Source organism: Benincasa hispida, chromosome 12 (genome assembly GCF_027475165.1).
Source record: "Benincasa hispida cultivar pf3 chromosome 12, pf3_genome.v1.1, whole genome shotgun sequence".
NCBI lineage: Eukaryota > Viridiplantae > Streptophyta > Magnoliopsida > Cucurbitales > Cucurbitaceae > Benincasa > Benincasa hispida.
In genome coordinates, this window is record NC_143489.1 from 57,490,862 (window position 1) to 57,508,278 (window position 17,417).

The 17,417-nt window shown below is 31.6% G+C and overlaps 1 long non-coding RNA gene across 7 annotated transcripts; it reads right to left on the minus strand.

Annotated features, from left to right (window-relative positions):
• Nucleotides 1-3,355: 3,355 nt before the first annotated feature.
• Nucleotides 3,356-16,720, minus strand: LOC120092684 (uncharacterized). 7 transcript variants are annotated; one of them, XR_016525052.1, is made up of 9 exons: nt 15,760-16,720; nt 14,740-14,815; nt 14,591-14,634; nt 14,416-14,450; nt 14,150-14,276; nt 13,828-13,883; nt 12,176-12,267; nt 11,385-11,425; nt 3,356-3,659 (listed from the first exon to the last, which is right to left on the minus strand). It is a non-coding gene; the product is annotated as an uncharacterized LOC120092684 (long non-coding RNA). The 7 variants fall into 7 exon arrangements; XR_016525053.1 differs by lacking the exon at nt 14,740-14,815 and adding an exon at nt 15,338-15,393; XR_016525048.1 differs by lacking the exon at nt 14,740-14,815.
• Nucleotides 16,721-17,417: the final 697 nt, after the last annotated feature.

A 17,417-nucleotide genomic window follows, 5' to 3' on the forward strand; every position in this document is an offset into this window, starting at 1 on the left:
CTCTCTAAAATAGGGAATTTACAAATTTGAGTTTACAACAAATCAATTATCGCAATATATAAATCTCTCATAAAATAAGATGACAAGAAGAAAATTGAAGTTCGGAGAGAGCAACAATGAAACTTTGTATTTTTGAATTGGAATGAAAATTCTATTAAATTATTGTGAAAATTTGGAAAAGACGAAAGTTTAAAAAGAGAGATGTTGAAAACAAATTCAATTTTAGCCATTAAATATTGTTAAAAGAAAGTCGAAATGGTTGAGATTAAAAAGTAGTAATGATAATTCATATTATTTTCAAAAGAAATTGTACAACCAATAGAAACTTGAACATGTGTAAATATTTTGAAATATTCTTTTATATTTAAAAAGATCCCAAAACTTAATATAATATAATAATATTTTAAAAAAATATATTTTCTTTTAAAATCCAACAAAATCCAAAGTCTATCATGTGTCACTTCTCCATTTGAGTGATTCAAATTGTATTGGGAATTATTGTTCCGAGCTCTACGTTGTGAGTGACTAAGAGCAAATTTGTTTTATGTCTAAACCAAATATGAACCTCATGTATAAAATTATTTTGACAATATAAAGACCCAAATGTAATCTAAATCAAATTTTAGTGTCTAAAAGTGTAATTTTTTTTAATACATTTTTTTTTTGTAAAAAAAGACGTTATGAAAATATATTTTTAAAATTTATTTTTTAAGAAATAATAATAAATTAATAGTATGGACTAAGTTTATGATTTATTAAAAATAATAATATAGAATAAATTTAAGATTTATTAAGAATTACAGAAGAAAAATTAAATTAGAATATTTGTGAGTAGAAAGTGGTTTATTAAGTGCGTTGCAATCTATATCTCAGGAAAGAAACTTGTCGGCCGCCATTAATTTCCCATCAATCCATTTAGCATATTTCCACAGAATAGTTGTCCACAATGACGATTCAAACAAAACGACTAAACATTAGGAAAATTGACAAAATTAGCCCCTTCAAGTGTTCATGTTGTTGCTTTGGGCTTTTAAAAAATAAAATGAGAATTACTTTTTTTAAAAAGATAAAATGAGAATTACTTTTTTCTTAACGTATATATTTGGTTTCTAAAGTTTCATTCTGGAGAGAAGGTTTTTGACATTAGAGATTAGATAATAGTAGTCGAATTTGATGTGTATTTGAGCCTAACAGATTAAAGAGGAGTGAGAAACTATTTTCTATTTTTCTAATTTTAAAATTTATTTTTAGTATTTAAAATCATAATAATGATAATATATAATTAAGCGAGAAACTTTTTAAAACCCCATCTTAAAAAATAGAACTAAATTTGTCAAATTGAAATCTTAAGGACCAAAAACAACTATTTCTAAAAAAATCGAAAACTAAAAAGGTAATTTTTTCAAAAATAAACTATTTTTTTTACCCTTTATGAAACAATACAGTTCTATCCTTTATTGTTTAAGAGGTTTTTAGGATAAAGTTATGAAATCTGAGTAGTTGTAAATTCTGAAGAGTTGTTCCGTCATAGAAGAACTCTTAGTATAAATAATAAATAAGATATAAAATTAATATTTTTTAGTAATAGACTCCGTGAACTTATTGTGTCTAGATCATATAAGAAGAGAAAATAATAACTCTTCAACTTCAATTAATTGGGCTAAGCGTCTTTATGACAAATCTTAACCTTTTATTGTGAAAATGGCAAAATGTTTTTAAAATTAGAAAAACACAAAAATGAATTTAGATATAATTAATTAATAACATGTAATAAAAATACCCCATAAGACCCACATAACCTATCTATCCAAAAAAAAAAAAAAATTACAGATTTTTAAATCATAACAAACAATTTTGTTGGTATTATATAAATATTGCAATAAAGTAGATGCTCATGTGTTCTAGAAGAATAAGTGTGTTATCCCTCAATTTGCCAAATTTACTACAAATAGTGATCATTTGTGTATTTTGTAGATATGCACATTGGAGAGAAATTCAAAGAGAAATTTCATGATTTTCTTTATTTTATTTTAGTTATATATTATATATATTTATTTTAAATATTATATTATATTTTCTTGATATTCTTGTTCCCGTTGTGCCTCATTTTTCCCTTAATTTTACAACACGTTATTAGCACGAGCTCCTATCATTTCCCTCGCTAAAGGTAGGTCCTAAGAGTATGTCGGTTTTCCACTCTTCGTTATAATTAATAAATTCAATATTGTTTTACATACTTGATATATATTAAATTTCTAATATAAATACAATATTTTGTAATAGTGTTCCATAAAAAATAATACAAAATTACAATTTGTAGCATTTGATATTATGGTAATAATTATTATGAGTGCTTGATGTCGAAATAGACGGGGATGTCATAAAGATATGATCATTGGAAAATAATTATTCTTCCTAAAGCTTGTTGTAAATGGATGCATTTGAGGCTCCAACATTCTAAATCAATATGTTAGAGAAGACATTTTTCTACATTTTGTGTCTCGGATATGTTCCTACAGTAGCGATATCTAGAGAAATATTTTTTTTAAAGAAAAAAAGTATTTTGAACTCATCTAAGGTCTTCTCGTGGCTGGATAAAATAATGAATTATTGATTAAAAAAATCATGAATCTCAGCCAACTAGAGTAACAACATTCCCTGAAGTGAATATTATGAATTTTAATAATCGTGAATGAAAAATTACGAATCTCGACCAACTGAAACAACACCATTCTTTGAAGTGAATGTTGCGATTTTAATAATCGTGGTCATTGTTGAAGTCATGATCGCGATAGAGGAAGAAATAAGTATTCTTTACGTAGTAGTCGTTATAATCATTCAAAATTTAAGATAACCACATAAAATGATAATTATAAATGAAAAGCTCCACAAGATAAGAATTAAAGAGAAATTGAAAATTTGGAAGCTAATTTTGCCTACCAGGATAATGAAATATCTAACCCATCCAATATAACAGATTTGGATGTGGCACACTTTTTCAGATCTTCTGAAGAGAAAATTATCACAGTTGATGGCATAGCAAGTATTTCCTTTAATTTGAAAATATTTAGAATTAATGTTGTTTGTTTTGTTTATCTGTCTTTCATGTTTTTTTTTTTTTTTTTTAAGTTAAAGCTTTTATATTTCAAATTTTGTTTATCGTATTGTAATTATCTTGTTGACCATTTTCATATGTTGAGTGACTAAAAAAATGAGGAATAAAGATATATGTATGACAGACAATGTAATCATGAATACTATACTTACAAGTAGAAAATATTTTTCCAAACTCTAAATTCTGGAAGCAAAAGGCAATACGATATCAAATTCTGCAAACCTGATTGAAGACTTTAGAAAAGCAAATATTATTTTGCATAGAAGAACATGACGATTCATGAAAACCGTGCAAAAGCGTAATCAGATCCCAATTTTAATATTTCACAAAAGCCAAATCATTCAGGGACAAAAACATTATGCATTAAATTTACACCATGATTTAATTGAAGAAAAAGAGATAAAATTAGGGTTTTCAAAAAGAATTTACCCTTGAAGTCATAAAGATCTTCATGTATCCTCCACTCCGAATTGCACAAACACGACGAACACCCAAAAAGGACAACACCAAGCGGAAACCTTTGTATTCCCTTTAGGGTAAGAATCTACAAGAGTTTGTAGGCTTTGTGATTAATTTTGGGAGAGGGACAGAGAGTTTTTTAGAGGAAACTTTTTGCAGAGAGATCAATAAGGAGAAAATAGAGCACCGTGTATACTCAAACCTTCTGTGAAGGAAGAAGAAGAAGAAATCAAAACTACCCTTACTTCCATTAATTAAATTTTAAAAAATAAATAAAACCAAATGAAAACTAATTTTAATTTATTTAAAATATAATTATATAATAACCACATTACTATATAATGTATTACATTGTATATCCTCTCTTGCCTTGAAGGCTTCTAGAAGTGAAAGTTGTCCCCACAAACCAACACGGGTCCTTTCAACATACTGTCCTCACTCATGCTTAACTTTAGAGTTCTTATGATTGAGCCACTGAAAAGAAAGGTGCACCTTGTTGGTGTAGGTAACAACTTTCAATTCTCTTAAGCCTTTCTTAACCATACTTTCATGTTCCCAGGATCCTTCTCATTCAGATGTGATATCGGTTCATTCATGTACCCCTCCTGAACTCGGGTCGTTACATATATATTATATCTAATATAACATATAATCTATAATTTATATTATATCATATATAATATAACCTATAGTTTGAAATTCTCTCATTAATCTATGGTATTTAATATAAACCAAATTCATATTAAATTTAACCTATAGTTTTTATATGAATCAAATTCATATAATTAATATTTGAAACATATACAATATCTATTTTCTCTCGTATAAAACTTTATATTATAATGTATCAAATATATTGTATTAATTATATCACATATAATTAATTTCCTCAATTAATATGAACAATTCAAATTAATAAAAAATTAATTTGATACTCAATAATCCCAGCTGAGCTACCGATGGGACCTTATGGACCTATAGATTGACGTTTCAATTATACTTAAACAATCAATTAGATTCTTTAGTTAAATTACCCAACTTAATTAAAGATTGAATTAGTCCTTAAGGGAGCAATTTCTCTACTTCCTCTAACTATAGAGAATGGGTGAATTCTTTCTTGTGTAGTTACGTTCCTAGCTCTCAATCAGACGAATCCCTAAAATAGTATGCATATTGAGTCGGCTAAACTAGCCACTCTCACCCATGAGATCGAAGGATCGCCTTCATAGGCAGGAGTTCACAACTCACTCAGGATTTAGGTCAAGCCACATATGGTCATCCATCCTGGTGAAATGTAAGCCTCTTCTATCAATGATGTTATATAGAGAGACTTTTTATTTCATAGCTCGGTCTTATACAAGCTCTTCGTATAGTACACCCTTGCTCACATGTCTTCACATGAATGATCGGAATCAGTTCATTTATTGCACTTTACAATAATTTTAACAACTACAAAATGGGTCGTATTCAAAGTGTTATCAGAATAAGGTACCCATCCTTATCCATCTACTATAGACCGTTTAGGTTATCACTTGAACATGACTCACTTATATGTATCCGTATACATGTTCGAGTTACAGAATACAATACTAAATGTCAAATAAAATGCCTTAGATTTTATTAGATAAATAAATTATTTGTACATTATAAATACAAATTATAGGATCCACGAGATTTAGGATATCAACCCCAACAATCCCCCACTTGTCCTAAAGCTAGTGGGGTGTACATCATAATAGTCAAACTGATATAAAAGTACACTAAAACAAAAAAATTGGGCATATAATACGCGCTTAGTGTAAATTCTCCCACTTGCCTTAGATTAGATGTGACATGTCTCGTAGACCTGTACTCTGCAGGTGACCCTCAAACACCTTAGACGTGAAGGCCTTCGTAAATGGATCAGCAATGTTATGCGTCGAAGCTATCTGCGTGATGATCACGTTCCCTCGACGCACAATATCCTGTATCAGATGATACTTCTGCTCTATGTGCTTCCTGCATTTGTGATTCCTAGGCTCCCTGGAATTAGTCACAACACCAGTATTATCACAATAAGGGTGATGGGTTTTGACATGTCGGAAACTACTTCCAATCAGTAAAGAACTTCCTGAGCCAAACAACCTTTTTGGCAGCTTTACAAGCTGCTACATACTCTGCCCCTATGATAGAGTCAGCAATACACCCTTACTTGGTGCTTCTTCAGACTATAATCCCTCCATTAGAAGTGAACACTGATACTAAAGTGGATTTCCTAGAATCCCTATCAGTATGAAAATTAGAGTTTGTGTATCCTTTAAGGATCAAATCCCTAGACCCATACACGAGCATGTAGTCCCTCATTCTCCAAAAATACTTAAGGATAGGGTTAACGACAGTCTAATGATCTAATCCTGAAATTGACTAATATCTACTGAATTACTGCATAACAAAGGTCAGGTCTAGTACATAACATAGCATACATCAAGTTACCAACAGTTGATAAATAGAGGATCCGTCTCATTTCCTTAACTTCTTGAGGTGTCTTAGGACACTTTTCCTTAGACAAAGCAACTTCATACTTGAAAGGTAGAAAGCCTCTCTTGGATTTTTGCATCGAATACTTGACAAGAATCTTGTCAATATATGATGCCTGCGATAAGGCCAACGTTTTGTTTTTTCGACATCTAAAAATCTAAATTCCCAGAATAAACCACGCTTCTCCCAAATATTTTATTTAGAATTTAGTCGCCAACCAATGTTTAATTTAGGTTATTTTCTTTTAAACACAAGGCTCATCAATATTTTGATCAAAGTCATAAGATTTGTTTGCAGTATCCAATCTTATATTCCAACATCGAGAAGCCTGTTTCAATTTATAAATTGATCGATTAAATTTTCAAACTTTTTGCTTTTGATCTTGAGTTATGAATCCCTCAGGTTGCTGTATATAGATATTCTCCTCAAGATTTCCATTCAAAAATGCAGTCTTTATGTCCATTTACCAAATCTCATAATCATAATACTAGACAATAGACAGGAGTATCGGATAGACTTCAACATGGCAACAGGTAAGAAAGTCTCCTAGTCGATTCCCTCAATTTGAGTATAACCCTTTGCCACAAGCCTAGACTTGAAGGTTTGCACATTCCCATTGTTAGGTTATATATCCTGAAACTCGTGGTTTGTAAACATTAAACATATTCTATTTGCAATTAAGTTGTTATCGAACATGTGAATTTCACCTTTTTAAACCTAAATTCAATCAACTAAGAACCTCTCGCTATAGCATGAATACTTGGACTTAATGTAGACACATAAAAGTGGATCAAGTTCGAGAAGTAGCCAAAACAATCTATAGTTAAGGGTAAGGATACGTACCTCATCTTAAGGACACTATGGATACATTCCACTTTGTAATTGTTATAATAGTTGTAGAGTGTTACAAATGAAGTGATCCTAAATCGTTCATGTGAAGAATATGAGTGGAGGCATCCTATGCAAGGAGTTTTCATAAGACCGAGCCACGAAACAGTCACTTTTACTTTATAACACTGTTTACTGTTAAGGTTGACTATTTCGATTCGATGACCTAATCAATCTTAATCCTAAGCTAACTATGAACTCCTGTTTATTTAGGATTATCCTTTAATCTACATATGTGAGAGTGACTCAACATATTCGATTCAATAATCCTTCCATTTTAAGGGTAAGACCGAGTAGATAGATGGGGACATAGTCTTGCAAGACAGAATTCACTCTCACTCGCTTCTAGGGTTAGTAGATAGGTTGTTCTCTTAAGTCTTGAATCCAGGTCTTGAACAAGGTGCCCCCTCTAAGGCTTGAGAGGGACTCAGTTTGTTGGTTGGACCACAAACCAATTGTTCATTAGAGAACCGATGGGACTTAAGGAGCAAGATGTAATTATAGAGGTAAAACGGTAATTTTATCCCAGTTGTTATTACAAGCAACCTGTGAATGGTCGACTTACTAATCATGGTTAAAACAAGTAGATAGAAATATATCTATAGTGGGGAGAGTGTAGCTACTGAGCTTTAGTGGAATATCTTGGTAGTTAATGGATGTTGGTTAATTAGGTTAATGAGATTAGCCGATTAATCTCGGATCGTTAGAGCTCATGATCTGTAGATCCATTAGGTCCCCTTACTAGCTTATATCGGACTAAACATTGGAACAGTATGTTGAGAGAATTTGAAATATTCAAATTCAGATTAGGAAATAATGTTTTAATTGTATAAAATATAATTCAAAACATTTAATTATCGAATTAAACAAATTGAAGTGTTAGAAATTTTTTTAATGAGATTTAAAAATTAAATACATGAATAAGAATTCATGTTTGGTATTGATGTTTTAGCACCAAAACTCAACTTTCTTTCAAAATTTCCCTCAATTCTCACACAATTTGGATCCCACAATCCATTCTATGGCTAGAGAATAGCGAAAAAGACTCTAGCAGTGGTCCACGAACCGTTCGTGATCATAATTTAAGGAGACATTGCTGGATTTTAGAGTTCTTCAAAGGTTGTGCTCTAAAAACCTAATCTCTATGTTTATGAACATCCATGCATGAAATCTAAAATTGATGAAATCATAGTGCTTAACATTTGTTTTGCTTTCACATTTTAATAGTTAATACCAATAATTGGTATCGGAGCATGATTTAAGCACTCAATTTATGTTAATTTTAGCTTTGTTGGTGTGTTTCATTAAAAGAATGCAATGGTTGTTGAAATAGATATATTATAGTTTTGGCATGTAGATTTATCTTCAATCGAGTTGCAATTGTTGTAATTGGCTCCTTTTTTATGGGCCTTAATTTGTGATGAAGGGTTTGTAAATATGTTAAAGTCATTAGAGTTGAAATTAGGCTGTAATTGAATAAGTTTTGGGGCTTGCACAGCAAAAAGAAGAAGCTGGTTTTCCTTATGTCAAGAGGTGTCGCAATGCTGTTCTTCAAATTTCATCCAAATTCATGGGAGTGTTGCGACGCTCTTCAACAGCATTATGACGCTATTCTTCGTCCAATCGAGAAGCATACGCGTACAAGGATTCGGTTCGGCTAAACCGGTTCAACCATTTCCATTTCGGTTCAGTCGGTTTTAAGCCTTGGTGGTTCATTTCGCTCTATTTGCATCCCTGAAGGTCCGGTTCAAGTGTTTTTCAGCTGGTTCGGACTGATTCAAATGGTTCAAGAGCAGTTCAGAGCAAGTTGAATTATTATTGTAATAATTTAGGTGTTTGCTTGATTAGGATGTCAAAACTGGTCCATTTCAGTGTGTGTTTAATTATGCATTGTGAATGTGTATATTAATTAAATTAATTTGCGTATGCATAAAGTATGTCATGTAAATTTTAAATCTCATCATAGGAAAGTATGTTACATGCATTGAAAGTATGTTATAAATGTTATAATGTATAGTATGCATGTTTAGGGTTTCATGAGATTTAGTATAAAATATTATATTAAATTATGGAATGCTATGTATGTTATAGATTTGTCTAAGTTATAAATGTTATAAAAATAATTAGACATTTAAAATCTATAACAAAGATAAATGCATGCTCACCTAGGGTTGACAAATAAAAATTTGTTTTAATAGTTAAAATAGGTCGTTATCTTGTAAAACTTCACTTACAAACTCACCCGGCAAGATCCTATCTAAGACTGAAGTTACTTAAGTTGACAGTTTACAAAACACCTGCTACCTGGGATCAAGCCAGTTCTTGAGTCTTGTTAATCCGGTTTTTGAGTATGCATGAGCGATGTGAGGTAATAAATGGTTTATCACTTAGATATCGTAGGTTAAATCCAATATAAAAGTTATGCTCGGATAAACACCTAGACTTAGGTTGTTTTAATTAGCTGAAATACACCTAAATAAAAGTACCTAAACCGTCTAGAACACTTCAATGGAAAATTAATGATATATATGATATATTATTCTTAACTTTCACGTCCCTAAGAGTTCACACCGTGAGATTCCTACTTGACTTTGTGTTGTTTTTTAGGTGACAGCTCCATTTAGAAAGTGGTTTGCATGGGTCAATAACAAAGTGAATAGGGGAAGTTGTTCATAGTAAGTGAGAGAAGGAAGTGTGTCAATACATCCTACGGTCTCTTCCATTAGGTTGCACCGTTAAATTCCATGTTCCGTCGTCATGTCATTTTAGCATAACCACCCATTTAGAGGGTTGTGGCTTGGGGATCGGAACATGGAAAATTCTAGAAATGGATAGGATCTTTTAATTTCGTCTTCAGCATTGTCTGCCCAACGGTAGTTTATTGATACCGTTCTTTGAGATTTGAAAATGGAGGGTTACACTTACAAGAATTATTAAGTGTTAATAAGTTCTTGACCAAAACACGATAACTAAATTCTATAAGAATAAGAGTTATTCTAGTATTAGTATTTAGTCAAAAATGTCTTGGTTCTGTGAAGGAGTAATTGACTACTCTTCAGTAGCTGTTATTCTGACTCATCATCAGATATGATAGCTAAGGTTTCTGTTAAACTCATATAACGTATAGGCGGGTTTGCAACCCTCCTACTACGTCGAGGCTCTCTCAACGGTTGAGGTGGATGTGACTTACTAGAGGAACCAACATCAACAACTCTTGTCAATGTATTTGGCTCTTCAACAACTCTTGTTGAAAGTTCAGTAGTTTCAGTGGAAAGTTCAGTTAACACTATCCTACTGCATGGTTATGTTCCCTAATATGGTTCTCTTTTGAAAATGTAATGATTGTCGACACAAACATTTTATTATCTTTAGGATCTTAGAAGTTACCATTTCTAGTTCCTTTGGGGTAATCTACAAATATGTATAGTTTTGAAGCATATTCCAATTTCTTAAGATTAGTCTTAAGCACATGTATTAGGCAACCCAAGATCCTGAAATAGCACAAATTACCTTTATGACCATTTCATAACTCAAAAGGTTTTCCAGTAACACTTTTGGATGAAACACAGTTCAAAATATAAGTTGCAGTCTATACTGCAAACCCAAATCGAGTCAGGTAAGGAAGCGTAACTCATCATTGATCGAACCATATCCAACAAGATTCGATTTCTCCTTTCTGATATACCATTTTTCTAAGGTGTATTAGGTGCTGAGAGTTGACATACAATTCCATGTTCTATCAAATAGTCTTGGAATTTCAAATCCATATACTCTCCACCTCGACAAGATCAAAATGTTTTGATCGTTTTACTTAATGCATTTTCAATTTTAGCCTTGTACTCCTTGAATTTTTCAAGAGCTTCAGACTTATATTGTATTAAATAAATGTACCCATACCTTGAATAATTATCAGTGAAGGTGATAAAATATTCAAACTCTCCTCTTGCTTAACATTCATAGGACCACCGAGGTCCGAATATACAAGTTCTAAGGGCTTTTTAGCTCTGTAACCTTTTCCAGTAAAAGATCTCTTAGTCATTTTGTCTTCAAGGCATGACTCACATATTGGTAGAAAATTTTTTTCTAACTCACTTAGAAGTCCCTTCTTAACCATTCTCTAAATCCCATTGAGATTTATGTCTTTTATTTTGAGTTACCACATTTTTAAACAGTTCAATATTTAGGAGGGCCTTTGTTCATAACATCCAGGTAGATTTTGACATCAAATACCCATGGAAAATAATTACTACCATTAATATCAAGGACGAAAAATTCTAATTTTGTGAGATTTGTCATGACAGCACTATCATAAAATATTTTATTTATATTAGAAATTTAATAGATATTAAATATGCAAAATAACATCAAATTTATTATTATAACGAAGAGGGAAAAATCGACATACCTTTAGGACCTACCTTTAGTGGGGAAACAATAGGACTCGTGCTGATAACGTGTTATGAATTTGAGGAGCACAACGACGCACAGCGAGAACATAAATATGAAGAAAATATAATATAATAATAAAATAAATAAATATTAAAATAAATTAAACATAATATATAAATTAATAAAATAAAACAAATAACAAAATATAAAATAAGAAATTTCTCTAAATTCTCCACTTTCTCCGATTTTTATGGACTTTAACTGTGTCTTTCAAAACCTACCAAATGCCACTATTTATAGACAATTTGGCAAGTAGGAGATGGATTAGGACACTAATAATGTATAATCTTGAGACACTTGGACAATACCATTTTTGAAATGCTATCGTAACTCATGTTATTGAAATTCATCGAGTTTCTATAGCATTTTTTCGCCGCTATAAAAATTAGAAATTAAAAAATTACAACTTTTTCAAAAGATTGGAAAAACAAAATAGTCACTTTGCAAATGCAAAAACAAAAACAAAAATGGAAAGGCAAAGGTCAATGAAAAGAAAAACTCTTTTAGCATAATCACATTCTACAAAATAGACAAACAATTAATTATAAAACCAATGCTAAAATCTAATAAAGAGCCCAGCAACAAAATCTATATGAAAAATTATAATTATGTTAAACATGTGAAACTCCTTGTATCCTACGAGGATGAGTTTAAACTCCTTGAACCAAAATTTAGTAAGACCAAAACCAATTTTAATAATTCCTACTTGTTATTCAATATATGAGTGAATAGAATGTCAAGACTTACAAGGATGAGTGTGCATATGGGTGAAAACAATTTTCCCTCAAAGCTCCTTGACTGCTTATGGACTCCAGTATAAGACATTTGAAACCATTGTGCTAAAAAGAAAATAGCAACATGAGGAAATAAATATCTTAGCCATGAAGAAAACTAAATAGGTAAGTGAAAGTTAAGATGGAAAACAAGTATAATTGGAGGCACTTGCTCATAGAAAACTATGCACACCTCAAATTATCCATATTTGTAATAATGTTGTTTGAATGCTAGCAAGCAGATTGTCTAGAAAAAAAAAATTTGGCTTCAAGTTTCGAGTCAAATGACCAATTTTTAAATTGTGTGAAAAAAAAAATAAAGGAAAAGTACCTAATTACTTTGATATTCACCTCAGACCATCCAACTTGCTTGATAGTGCTTACAAGGAACAAAAAAGAACCCAACACATTTAGAGTTATGATAAAATCGTCACATAGTAACATCACACAGCCACCCAACATTTTTTACAAATCCATGATAAGCAATATTTTAGCTTCAATTCCCTTGATAATGATTCATGGAAACCTGAAGTTCTATTAGGAGCATCATTAGCTTATAAAAGTGGAAAGAATTTATCTCCAAGTTGGAAGGTATCACTACAAGAATTATGGGCTAGGCCTTTAATATCGGTTGACAACTGACATTAAAGATAGTGTTATTAAAACTCTTTAATGTCAGTTGTCTTTAACGTCAGTTTTAAACCGACATTAAAGAGGGTGTACAATGTCGGTTTAAAGCTGACATTAAAGACAACCGACATTAAAGAACTTTAATAATACTATCTTTAATGTTGGTTGTCAACCGACATTAAAGCCCTTTAATGTCGGTTTTAAACCGACATTGAAGTCCAGAATCCATGTCTGTTTTTTTTCGATTATTGCCCCCTTTTTTTAAAATTCCGTTGTCGAATCCATTTTAAATGTCGGTCAAAAAGTTAAAAACGACATTATATGTTTCGTGTTGGGTCAAAAAATGTCCATCATTGTTATTTATTAAAAAATTATTCATTGTAATGCGTGTTTGTTATATTCTGCATGGCAAGGCAACAATATTTGTTTTCCACCTATGAATTTACTGAACTCAAACCTAAAATATAACAATAGACAGAACAATACACTTTACCACAAAACTAAATACAAAGTTACTTGCAATGAAGCACACTTCTATAATAATTTATCCATAAATAAGAATTAATATTTTCAATCCATTCTATAAGTACTCATCAAATATGAAATAAACACACTAATCAACATGTGTATATCGATAACACACTTTCATAGAACAATAATTATAATTATCAACCATCTCTATAATATTAATAATCATTTCTCTCATTCACAAATATCAATTAGTACTTCCATGAATACTTACACCAAATACCCATAAACAAAAAAATTATACATAATTAAATCTTCCAATAAACAGATCATGGTTAGATAACAATTCATCTATCCACAAACCAACAATTAGTACTTCGGATTCATTCTAAACTTGCATATTTTACTCAAAATTCGTCAAGATTCATTCTAAGCTAGTATTTACATTCTATTGAGACAAAAAAAAAAAAAAAAAAAAAAAAAAAAAAAAAAAGTCCATCCTTACACAAATCAGCCAACAAAACTTACCCATTGTGTTCGAATTACGTCATCTCTCTTTAGGTATATGCATTTTTTGTATTGAACTACAAAAGGAAAAAAAAAATGATAAACTCAACATAAGTTTACATCATTTATTAAATTAAAGCTAGTATATAAAAAATAAATAATTTATGTACGAGGCTAGTAATGGGAGTAGTAGGATTATGCACTATTTCATGTATATACTTTTGCACATAGTACCAGCATCCTACATAATCTAATTGATGGGGGCATTGCATATGAAGAAGTTGAAAACAATTATTCTTATGTTTCAATGAACATAAATTGTTAAAACTAAATGCAAATTTACCTTTATAGGTTTCCATTTTGAAGAAAACAAATGGTGTTGGAGATCGTGCTTGAAGATTGATTACAACCAATATCTAATGATAACTATAATAAGCAATAGATTTGATCCATATCCAAAGAAGGACTTCCTACAAGCATTGAAAAATGGGCAAATAAGATATAGATGAACTTCAGCTTAGTATTCTCATTACAAGATATAACAATCCCGATATCTTTTGATAGATTATATAAGTTGAATGCAAGGGATCAAAGAGAAGGGTTACTTACCTTCTTCATTGGATTTTATGATTAAGCTTTCACATCTGTACAATAATTAAAAATAAGAAATTCAGGCAGACTTCTTCAAAATATTCATAACACCCTAAATTCATACAAGTTGGAAAGTCACATTTCATTAAAGGAGAAAAAATGTCTAGGAGAATGATGGTTGCAAAGTTCTAACCTTCGATGCCTCGAAAAGCCAAAGTCACAAAGTATGTGTGCAACCTATTAAAAAAAAACTTTTCTTAAATGCACATTCCCTAAGAAGATGAAGCTATAGTAAAAAAAAATCACAGGCTAATATTGATCAATATTGAACTCCATCATTACTTCAGATCAATTCTTTCAAGGCAAAATTAAATTGATTTGAAGATTTATATATACCCATGGAACCTCCTTTGGAAACCTACAAAATCAAGCACTTCATCTAAAAACAAACACAAAAAAAATCCCATATTAAGTTGCAAGAAAGGATGTAAACAACAAAGAAAATACTTCCAATAATGTTCAAACAACAATATGAATTAAATTCATAAGATTAATGATGCTAATAAAGAAAGTACGTGCTGGACATTTATCATCAATAATTTTTAAACCTGCAGTATCCCAATGACATTAGTGCAATCTAGAGGGAAAATGTAGTATAAGCTAGAAATTTTACGCAACAATTCATTGGGATACTGCATTGGAACAAGGTGTTTTGTCATATCAACTGCAAAAGAAGCAACGCACGAAATCACCAACATGGAAACTAATCCAAACTCCAAGTACACAAGTAAGCTTAAGCCAGATATCACGAATCGGAAGAGTTCATTTACGATCAATCAACATGAATAGAAGTACAAGAAAAATGTCAAACAAAACAAGTTAGTTGTCAACTTTTCAATACCAATTCCAGACAAATGAAAGAAGACCTCGAAGGACATACCACCATTTGCTCCCACTCCCACTCCAACTCAAAACATCAACAAAGATACACCATCACTGGTCAATGCCACACTAAAAAGCTTCAGTTTCCATCACATAATTAAATTGATAATCCAATTAGACTCCTGAAATAATGATTAACTAGAACCAATTCTTGTAGTTAGATTGTATGGAATTCATATTTTGAAATATGAAATCAAACATTAAATTGATTTTAGATGTTAAATCCACATTTTAAAATGATTTTAAACATGACATGATTTTAACTCCATCAAAATCACTCCAAGCATACCTTACAGTCAGAAAATTAGTGATCATTCAATGAAATACTTACTAGTCTTTCAGCAATCTAGATCAACCAATTATCGAATTTAATATCAATTTAGACAAATTAACACAAAACTGTAGCTAAATATGACTAACCTTAACGGGGCAAGGAACAAGGCCACGTAGAATCGAGAGATGGGAATTGATTCTTCCTAAACGCCGCAAGGGCTTTTTCCTCCGAACCCCTTTTCTTCGACGCCTGAGTTGGTGCTTTCACAAGCTCTCCCTTCTCTCCATTCAACACTAAAGACTCAGATAATATTGACCCACCACGCACAAATCCACGATTAAACTTCTCTAAACTATGTAAAAATGGATCGTTTGAAGTAGACACATCGTATGAGTAGGCCATAGATTGCAAACCCAAAAAACCCAAAAAAGGAATTAGTAATCGGAAATTATTTACGAACCGAACGTTGAAGATAGTAATCCCGGAGGCCAGTTCGTCGGAGCAAACCAAAAAGAGAGCTTATGGAGAGTGAAGCTTCGTTGTACACAGACTCTGTTGCTGAAAATCTTGCTGGTACTGTTGTGGCAATACTGATGACTTTGGTTTTTGACATACCTTCCATAACGATTTATGCAAATAGATAGTTACACATGAAGAATCAGAGAGAGAACATCCACATTTTCTTCTTGATCGTCTTGAATTTAAGCATTTCCAAGTATGGAAGTGAAATCAGGATTGTTTTTCTGGGAATTGAGTGCTGGGAATTCGGAAAGAACTTGAAAATGTAAGAATTCAGATGGGTTTTCAAATCAATTAACGGATGAGATTGAACAAAGGGAAAATGATCAATTGGAATATGGAATGAACAAAGGGAAAACAATGACCCAAATCTATAGATCGAACCATTGGAATAACACCCACGACGACGACCAAACACCGGAAGAATGCCCACAACGATGACCAACCACCAGAAGAACACCCACAAAGATAGAGATCCAAGCAATGTCAGTGACGATGACGATCGAAAGTGATTCGCACGGTCAAGCTAAGAAGAAGAGAGGGTTTGTTAAGAGAGAAGTAAAAGGAGAGAGAAGATTTGATATGAAATGAAAAAGATGCAAAGTAAAATAAAAGTAAATGTAGGCCTTTAATGTCGGTTTTAAACCGACATTGAAGATGACTGACATTGTAGCCCATCTTCAATGTTGGTTTAAAACTGACATTAAAGATCCATTTTTTTAAACCAACATTATACATTCGATTTCACTTTTTTCAATCGACATTAAAGCCCAAAATTCTTGTAGTGTATTCACAAAGATCTCTTGACAAACAGATGGTGTGCAAATTAATCAATGAATGGAACATTGTAGAACATAACACATTAATGAAAGAATAAAGTAATCTAGGCTCACCCAGTTAAACGACAGAATAGGGAAGGAGAAGAAGAGGAAATGACAGATTCTGATATGAAATTTCCTTCTATTTTCTTACTCTTTTTGTATATATTTTCTTATATTACATTGTATGGAGAGGCTCCCTTATATACACTAAATGAGTGAATAAGGACAAAGAATAAAGGAATCTTGGTAGAGAAAAATAATGGTAGGCCGTTATAACAAATTTGATATTGAGGAAGAAGAGCCACGGTGGCAGGAGGGTCCATATCAGCATCATTGTGGCGCCTCATCAGCTGCTGATTGTTTTTAACGTTCATTCTCAACATCCCCCTCAAGCGAGAGGGTAAAGCGTTTAACCCAAGCTTGCTTCGTAAGTACGTGAAACGATTTGAGGGAGAGATTTTGTT